The sequence below is a fragment of the Aquila chrysaetos genome, chromosome 15, assembly GCF_900496995.4.
Source record: "Aquila chrysaetos chrysaetos chromosome 15, bAquChr1.4, whole genome shotgun sequence".
NCBI lineage: Eukaryota > Metazoa > Chordata > Aves > Accipitriformes > Accipitridae > Aquila > Aquila chrysaetos.
This window is the reverse complement of record NC_044018.1, coordinates 3,609,262-3,618,782: the sequence shown is the minus strand read 5'-3', so window position 1 is coordinate 3,618,782 and position 9,521 is coordinate 3,609,262. Positions and strand designations below refer to the sequence as shown.

Sequence of the window (9,521 nt, the reverse complement as noted above, 5' to 3'; positions counted from 1 at the left end):
AGATCATTTCCCCAGAAAGGAAAATGAAGAGGCAGAATTTGTAAGCAAGAAGCACAGCTCCAAAACCTCAGCGCAAAGAGCTTTGGAGGACACGGGAAGGGAAGACGTAAGACTGCATTTTCTTCAGAAGGCTTGTCAGCTCACAGGACACGTTCCTGTGGTGGAGATCCAAAAATGTTGAACCTAGGTTAATAACCCATGAAGCATTCAGTCTTGCAGTCTTGTCCTGCATAGAAATTTACCAGTCGTGTTCCAAAACAGCATAAAAAGAAAAGTCTCCAATGGAAAGTGCCATCCTATCCCAGCTCAATATACCTGATATCAAGTGAATTCCCTTTCTAAGACTATTTTAGTTTTTACTTATAGGGTCTAACAGTATATGAGTGTTAGCCTTACCCCAGAGCCTAACACTCAGTGGGATCTTTGCTGTGGACTTGCAGCTCCACTAACTTTATTCTCTACCCGGCCTCCTACTTAGAAGAGCAAGTATGTTGATAGGATGAGTTTTCTTCTTGGAATAGCTACGCCCATTTCCTGCACAGAATCAGCCAGCAGACTGTCTCGTTATATGCTAGAAGCTGCACAGGAGTTTGCTGAACAGCTGTCAGCTGGGGCTGTAAATGTGTGTGTACTGATAAGGAGTTGAGGCACGATATCATAACTGTCTGGCTGTGGAGATAGCAAAAAAGTGACTCCTATATGCCCTGTTCCAGTGAAGATCCTCCTAACTGAACAATGTCCCCCCTGCATTGGTTTCTCCACTGAAGACCAACCAGGTGACTCATTCTGCTGCACTGAGGCCTCAGTTAGCGAAGCCAGTTAGGACTTTGCATATACTTGAGATGCTGGCCTTGATGGGGAAGGGGGAGCCGTCTCCTTACATTGCTCTTTTAGAAAGCACAACCTTGTTCAGAAACACTGTAGAACCTAACGGGTCCTACCCTGGCACTGGGCTGGTGACCTTAGTAAGGGTGGGAACACTAGAAACCGCAGTCTAATGAAGGGAGAATAACTCTTAGCAGCTGTTCATGCAGAAGAGCCACTGGAAGGATGCAAAGTCAGGAAAGGCAGCGGAGGAACTCTGAAATGCGAAGTCTGAATTAATGACGATTAACAACTGAAAGATCAGTTAGGTACTACAGCCCTCCAATGTCTGGGCAGTCAAGGACTTGGTGATATAGCCCAGGAGAGCCAATCTCATCTGTAATGAGCTGCAGTCCTGACCAGGAGTGTGGATGGTGCAGGATGGCCCTTGAGCACATGGACTGAACCAGGCGAGGGTCCTGAGAAGCAGAGAGAACAAGCTATAGCTTTTCAGTAAGAACCTGGATCCAGGTCACACAACTAAGATGCTGGAAGATCCTTCCAGGACCAGATCACTCACTTGGGTAAACCAATAGAGCCATGCTGATCTACACTCAATGAGAATGGCAGGTGCTCCACCATATTTATTGATGAATACTGATTTGGACCCCATTTCTGCCAAGATAAGTATTTTTAATTCCCATAAGAGGCAGTGTACACAGCAGTTTAGGGCTATAACATGTATCTTTGGGAGACAAAAACCAGCTCAGATGTCAAGACAGGGAAGTTATGCTGTCTCCACACAAGGAGAAAGTGGTACAGCTCGATTATTTTATTTATCCTAAAAATTTTCATTAAAAAATGTGTTGCTGGGGATATCACTGCATGGGACCATACTGATCTGAAAGTAGTGCTGGGAGGTTGGCTCAGAGGACCCACGTGAACTGGAGAACATAGCATGACAGGACATGATCACCAGAGGACAGAGGCATGTAGTACTATAAGATCAAAGTGATACAGGTTGTATTCTTAAGTTTTTTTATACAAGCTTTTGCTACTGCCCACTGTCAAGAGACAGGTTGATAAGGAAGTGGACTTTTGCCTTGGTTTTATGTGGTCTTATGTCCCTCAGACCATAGCAGCCAGCCCTAATGAGTAAATTGTAGGTACAAGTTCCTGTTGTGTCCAAATGTGCCACAGTAGCCACAAAGAGTCACCAAGGAGGGAGACTGAACTTCACTTTGATAACAGCTCAGCCACACAGAATGTGAAAAGAAGAAACATCTTCTCCCTGTGGCACTGCACTGTTTAACCCTGATGTTCATCATCCCCAACCGATCTGACACAGGCTGTGCTTGTGCACAAGAAGGTGTCACATTGTGTTGGCAGGCAAAGGAGAATCTCATACCAATCAAAGTCAGTTGTAATCTTCCCTCTGTGAGCGACTGGCATTGCTTTTGCACCCAAACATGTGTGTCACACTGGATTGCCATTTCCTTGAAGGAGAATAGATGGAGAAGATTTTATTAAAAGTCATCCTTTTTAATGAAAAGAATGAGCTCGATGCTTTTTGGTTCAATTAGATTTGCCTTGTCTCCTTTTTTTTTTTAAATTAGAGGTGAAGCACTGTGTGAACCATGGATGCCTTGTTTTTAAGATCATTCATCTGGCATCATTCCAGTTCTTGTGAGCTCCTGCAAAGTGAAAACACAGGTGTTAGCCCTTCAGGTAGGCTGAGAAGGAGGCATGCGTCTGCTGAGAGCATCTTTCAGCCTGGCTGTTCAACACTCTGTGTAAGATCACTGCCTGAAAGATAACATTTTCTCCAGGCAGGCTGGTCACAGAAAGCAGGAGTTTCTGCAGCAGGTTTTACTCCAGTGCTAGGTACACACATCTTAGGGACTGCAGTAGCTGCAGTCACCTTTCTCTACGTAAGGGGAGCGTACAGCATCTTGTACTGTAATGTACCAGAATAGAGAGAAAGCCTTCAGTGCTCCCCAGATGCTTTTGTGTTGCTGCCTTCTTATAATCAACATCTTTTTGTGAACACAGGATAGCAATCCTGCAATGGCAGCTCCCCTTCGAGAGAGACGTTTCTCCACCGCAATGCGAGACACATGAATACTGCTAATGCACTGATGGCAGATACTTCATCTAGTTTCTTTTATATCCACAATGCTAATTTCCACCCTCATGGTGATGGGTTTTACAACAATTAATGACGGTCCAGAGCAATCAGAATTATCAAAAACCTGGGAAGAGGGGAAGGGAACAAAGACAGTTCTGTGAAGAACAGAAGTAGCTGGAGGAGACAAGAGGCCAATGTTATGGTGCAAAGCACCACCACCACAACAAAAAAACCCCAAATATATTGATTTTTGTCACTAGGACAAACTTTTAGCTGTAAAAGTCCTGCAAAAGATCACTTTGGGAGGGAGCAGAATTTCTGTTGCTAAGAGATTTAAGACCAGGTTAGGTAAGCCCTATCAGCAAAGATGTACATTTAGTGGATCCTGTCTCAGGGCAAAGAGAGAGGCTTAATGGCCTCCTCTCTTCAGATTTAGCATCTGAATCTCTTCCCCTTGCTTGCTACTTCCGCAGCTCTGAAGCCTTTGCAGTTTAGCTCTGTTTGCATATAGAGTGATCCTCCAATTCTGGTGTTACCCATAAGAATTATCTGTGATTTATTTAATATCCAAGAAACATACAAAATAATGAGGGAACAGTTGTTAATCCTGAGAATGTACCAAAAAAAGCCACTGATTGAAATTTTGAAGGCTATACAATCCTCAAGAAGTCCTGACCTGCACTGCAACCAGCTAGTAGGAATTCCTAGATCTTGGAAAGAGATGCGTTTGTTATTTCGGGGAAGGAAACTGCTTCATTTGTTCCCTGAAAACTTTCCTATACATGTCCATTTACCCACTGTCTTGCAGCTTCACATCTAAGCAAACAAAATGGATGAAGGATACATCCCAAATAGAAGAACAATGATTTGAGATATTTGCGTGTATAGGTAACAAGCCAGGCAGGGAAAAATCAGGCCCTAAGTCATACCCTTCATGAAAGCTTGCCTGTGCAGAGGCCACGATGTTGCTAAGAAATCCACAGCAAGTGGATGCTTGCCCTTAAGCAGGGTTTTCACACCTCAGAGTGGATACACACAGCTCACACAGGGCAGGCAGGTGCTTTAATTCAAAGAGACTCTCGCTTCTCTTTTGCTGACTTTCCCGTTTTTTCCAGCAGAGCTCCTGTAGCACACTGAAAACGTCACATGGAAGGCTCAGAACAGAAACAGTAAGTCCCAACCAATCTCCCTGCCCTTCACAGCTTCTATAAAGGCCAAATACATTCATCCTGTAACAAACATGAGTAACCACAGCCAAAACCAAAGGCGGAATGGAAGTGTTATATGCCCTTAGCAGTTGTTTTTGCAGAGCTAGATCCGCTAACAGTGTCTGGGGTGCACACACCATCCATTTTTCTTCCTTCCTTACTGGCCTTGACAGTGCAGGTTTCCACACAGGTGTTCATTTCAATTAGTCTATGGAAACAAGATGCATAATTAATGCAGCTAATGACAAGTAGGAGTTTCCAGTCTAAGCAGGAGCAGTGTATCAAACAGCTCTCAGGCCAGCAGAAGAGATTTTGTTCATAGTTAAGTCTTCTCTGTCCAGTAAATCATGGCCTGCTTTCCTAAAGGTCTCTATCCTTCTAAACAACACACAACCTCATATGAAAACAAGCTCATACAGGTCTTTGAGGTGAGCAGATGTTGCAACACAGTAAGCATTAATGAATGTACCCTGTGAGACGTGAAAACCAGACTACCTTAAAAATTCAGATAAAGCCTCACACCAGGTTTATCACACATCACAAAAGAACAATGGTCATTAATGCAATGAATTTAGTTGCCCTCCTCTGTCAAGGTTCATCTGGATCTGGCCTTCCATGGCAATAGCTGGCTTGTTCAGTGCATACCTGAGCCAGCGCATACCTGAAAACACAGCGAGGTTTCAAGCCTCATGAGAAAGGGGAGACTTCAGTGGAACTTTCCAATCCAAACAGTGTCCATCTGAGGCTGGCAGCGTCTGCTGCACCACTCAGAGGCAACCACTGCAGTTGTTGGGACACTCAGCTGAGTGGAAGCAGGCCACTCCAGCAACATTTATGTATGGGTGGATCCCTTGATACTGGGGAGAAGGTTTGGAAGCCACGGAATGCAAACCAGAAGGTTTTGGAAAAACATCTTTGTGCCACGTTTTTTGTAACTTAGGTTCACTGTCAATGCAATGATGCATCTTCCTAAGAAGCTCAGAAACCAAGAAAGTGGGAAGTGACCATCTGATCCAAAAAGAGTGGTCTACCATGATCTGTGTGGTGGTTTACTCTCCTTGGAGTGCTGATGGATTAGAGTTTCTTGATAAATGCATCAGCATACACAGTCTTTTTACCCAGTAAACACAAAGCTGTCAATCAGATGAATAGGGCAACAAATACAGTCTTTTATAATTACAATCTACATTTATTGAGTAGGAAAGGTTCTGCATCACCCCAGTCCCTTCCTCACAGACAGCTGGACAGGAGCGACAAGGGCATCCACTACCTTACAGTAGCAGAGCTGATGATGCCATCTTTGTGCAAGGATGACATCACAGGGCTCCCCATAGACAAGGTCTCTCTGGACTATTTCACTAGTCAGTGCAAACCAGCCTCTGTAATCAGCAGAAACAGTATTGCCACACATAGAAGAACCCACCTCCTGCGCTCTTGTGCTAAGAAAAGGTTAAGTTCAGCAGCATGGCAGAAGCAAGTATTGGACACTACAGGGGAAGAAATCACAGCACTGACCAAGCGGGGCACTCTGGGACAAGAAGGGCAGAAGATCACCTCCATTTGCCAAGAGATGGAAACTCGAACACCAAATAGCAGCCTTGAAACACTGAATACTCAGAAAACAGTTTACTGTGAAATATTCAGATGTTCATGGGTCCTGTGTCACTGTTTCTTCCTCCTCTCTTCCCACTGCTACAGCTGGCTAAGAAGCAGCCTCAGGTAGGGTTGGCTGAGGCCAGTTACAGCCTGAGAGGACGTGCCGTTCATCAGGGTCATTTCCTGCAAGGGAACAAAGCAGAGGAGGAAAACCGTGTAATCAAGTTAAAGCCACTTTCCCAACTCTATTTACTGAACACACTTGTTAAATAGACTTTGGAGAATAAATAGTGGGTTTATGAAAAGGACTCAGGTTTCATCTGATAATGTAATGTAAAGCTTCCCTGTCAGGGGCTCAAACCCTGTAAAATCTATAACTTGCCAGATCTGGGAGTAGATGCACAACTGCTCAGTGTAGCTCATTACGGTCCAGGGAACCACTGGGTTTCATCGGTCTTGAAGAGTGTAACCTCCATGAATTGACCTGAGAAAAGCCTGCTAAAAACGTATCAGTGCATTTTATGAAATTTGCAAGGTCTCATGGACTTAAATCCCTCATCTCCAAAATGCCCTGTTCAATTAACCTCAAAACTTTCACTCTAAAATAAAGCTGACTTTTGGCAGAAGACCTTGGAGGGAAACTTCAGTACAGAAAAGTTAAAATGCATTTAAAATTAAATCCAAAATGGCCATCTCTGCAAAGCGGAGCTGTTACCACAGCTGCAAAATCATTTATCAAGTGCTAGGAGCATGCTTGATGCGTCCAAGAACAGGCAGACACCTTTCCCACAGACTCAGCAGCCTCTCACAGCTGTTAAGATTGAGCAGAGCAGCTAGCAGTAGCATGCAGAGTGTCAGTGAAAAATCGGCTTAAGAATTTCTTCCCTTTGCTTGAGGGTAATAAGGCATTGCGTTATGAGCTAGGGAGAGGCAAAAGTATTTAAGAATTCCATTTTCCATATAAAATTATTAGATAATCTTTATAATCTAGCATGATGAGTCTAAAAACTTTGCTCTTGAAGTTTAATAGTGCTTTTATTGAAATAAAGGCAGTTTATTCCTTATTTGATGTGTCTCAGGCACTGGGTGCTGTAGATGAACTTTTCAGGATCTTTCTGCATTTACAGTGAAGTTCCCTGTAGGACAGGTAGTAGAGTTGGAATTCTATATTTCTTTTTTTTAATTAGTATCATTTTGCTGTCATTCCTGCAGACTGAACTGTAATTGACATTTTTCCATCACCCCCACTGGCAGAATGAGGACTGTCAGAATGGGGAAGGGAACTGCAGGCTGCCTTCTGCTCTTTATTTTTCCACAGCTTTTTGTTGGAGCAAGATACAAACATATATCAGCATATGCTTTAGCTAAAAACAAGAGCTTGCCAACTCAAGCAGGTTGGGAATTTTCCATCCACAGAAAGAGCAATCTCAGCAAAAAAAAAAAAAAAAAAAAAAAAGTCCTTGGGGCAATAAGGGGATTTTTGCCTAAATCATTCAATTTTCTTTTCATTCCCCTTAATCAAAAGTCAGCATTTTCTTGAACTAAATCCAAAGTGTTTCAAGTCACACCAGCATTAAGTTGCATGACTTCAGGCCACTGTTTGCCTGCTGGGACTGCAGCTTTAGGTGCCATACATTTGTAGCCTTTCCAAAATAAATAGGAGAACCAAGTGCTTGATCACCAAGTCCCAAAGGGAACATGGATTCAAGAGACAATTTGCAGAAGATAGCTCCATAGTGAGTATTAAACATGACAATCCAGATGTAACTTCTGTCTCAAGAAGTCATTGAACCGCTTATGAGTGGAGTCTGGGAAGTATCCCATTCCCTATATTCTCTCCTTAAATACCCACTGATGATGGTTGCTGGAGACCAAGCATGGAGATGCTTATACCTTCGCTCTGACCAGCATGGTCATTCTTACGTGCTTGCATTAACCCAGCTCAGCTCTGTTTCTCATGGCAGTGTCCTGCTCTTGGGAGACGTTGTCTGGGCAGGAGTCCAGAGCATGAAAATAAAACATATAAAGTATCCCAGGCCCCTCTGAGCATACAGCTCAGTGAGCTGGAACCTTTAGCTCAGCAGCCCAAAAAGGAATCCTGAAATATTAAAATGCTTTTGTTAAAGGTACCTAAAGGAAATACTCTGGCAAGCTTAACTAAATCAAGAAAAAAGTGTCATAGAAAAATATGCGTGTATACTTTTTTTTTTTGAGGTCTTAATTTTCAGTCAGGACAAAGACCAACATTAAAGTATCAGAAACAATTTCCTGGGAGGGAAACCTTTCACAGAGCTCTGCTAGCAAAATAAAACCCTCCACTGCACACACAGATCTCCCCAGCCTAGAGATCAGAGGCAGAGTCAACCACATGTGACAGCTGTTAATCACATCACTTAATGCCTGGCTGGGCAGTACGTGGGCACAGCTACAGGGCATGAGCAGCAGACCCTACACAAAACACTGCGCCCTGATATGCACTTATACAAAAGGTAAAAGCACTTTAGTTTCACTGTCCAGCCATTTCAAATGCAAGAACGGTTTGTTGTCAAGCCTGCCAAAAAAATCCCTGGCATTTGTTGTAGACACAAGATTCAAGTCAGTTCAGGGTTGGGACAGAGCCTGATTTTTTTTCTTTCCCCTCGATTAAAAGGGAAGTGATGAATTAAATTGTTTCAGAGCATTTCAAAGTTAGGAGAGCAAAGAAAGCAGGACTGGCCACTATTTCCAAGGCTTTCAGACACTAACAAATGGCCAGTTTTTAAAACCTCAGCTCACAGAGTGTGGACATCTTGGAAAATGATGGTATAACAGAAGCTGCAGGGGGGAAAATCCTTTGCTCACTATAGAAGCCGAGTGCTTGCAACTCCTGGCTCCCAAGTGCCTAATTGAGTTTGAAAGAACTGTTAAGTACCATTCACAAAACCAGCTGTCTCTCTTTAAAAGAGGGAAAGCTACAGTAGGAAAATAAACACAAAGAACTCTCTTGTTCGACTGCAGAGCCTCGAAAAATGCATTTAAAGCCCCTGGGGAAGCAAAGCTATGGAAGTATCAGCAGTATCACTCCATCTGCTATAGACTCTGCAGTAGCTTCAGCCAACTGAGTCAAACTAAAGGGTCATCTGAATCCTGCATGCTGTCTCAAAGGCCACCAGCAGCCAGCGAGGGCACAGTACGTGCAGGAAAATCTAACAGCTATACTTCCCTGATACCTTATTGCTCAGGGACTTTGAATCACGGCTGATGTCTTTGTGATAAATAACCCTTGATGGATTTTTCTTTTCCATGTTTAGCTGCTTTTTGAGCCCATACCATGTTTGCCATCTATGACGTCCCATGGCCATAAGCTCCCCAGCTGAACCATACAACCTGCCAAACAGCACCTTCTATTGTTTCAAGTGCCACCTGATAATTTCATCTGGTGCACCTTAATTCTTGTATGAGGCAAAGCAAATTGTTGTTCCTTACCTTCTCCATGCCATATACCTTAGACCTCCATCATATCATCACCTCAGCAATCACATTTCCAGGCTGAGGAGTCTGCCAACAAATGAAAGAAAAGGGAAGAGCAGAGCCTCTAGCGTGACTCCATGGCTGCTCTCAGGAAGGACACCATGGATCCAGCCTTGCAGTGAGGGCAAACAGACCTCCGCTGGTGTGCTGCAGAGGTAGAAAGAAAAGATCCTGTTGTCTCCAAGGCCCTGATATACACATGCAGTTAAGCAAAAGGGCTTTTTCTGCTTGAGAAGGATGAAGCATGGAGCACCTGAAATTGCTCACCAGTGGTT

At 43.6% G+C, this 9,521-nt stretch overlaps 1 protein-coding gene across 1 annotated transcript in view; it reads right to left on the bottom strand.

Annotated features, from left to right (window-relative positions):
• Window positions 1-4,091: 4,091 nt before the first annotated feature.
• Window positions 4,092-9,521, bottom strand: part of MTMR9 (myotubularin related protein 9) — a 39,462-nt gene continuing 34,032 nt past the window's right edge. Inside the window, exon 12 of the mRNA XM_041128944.1 lies at window positions 4,092-9,393. The gene's annotated coding sequence lies outside the window, so the exon portion shown is untranslated. The remainder of the gene's footprint in view (window positions 9,394-9,521) is intronic.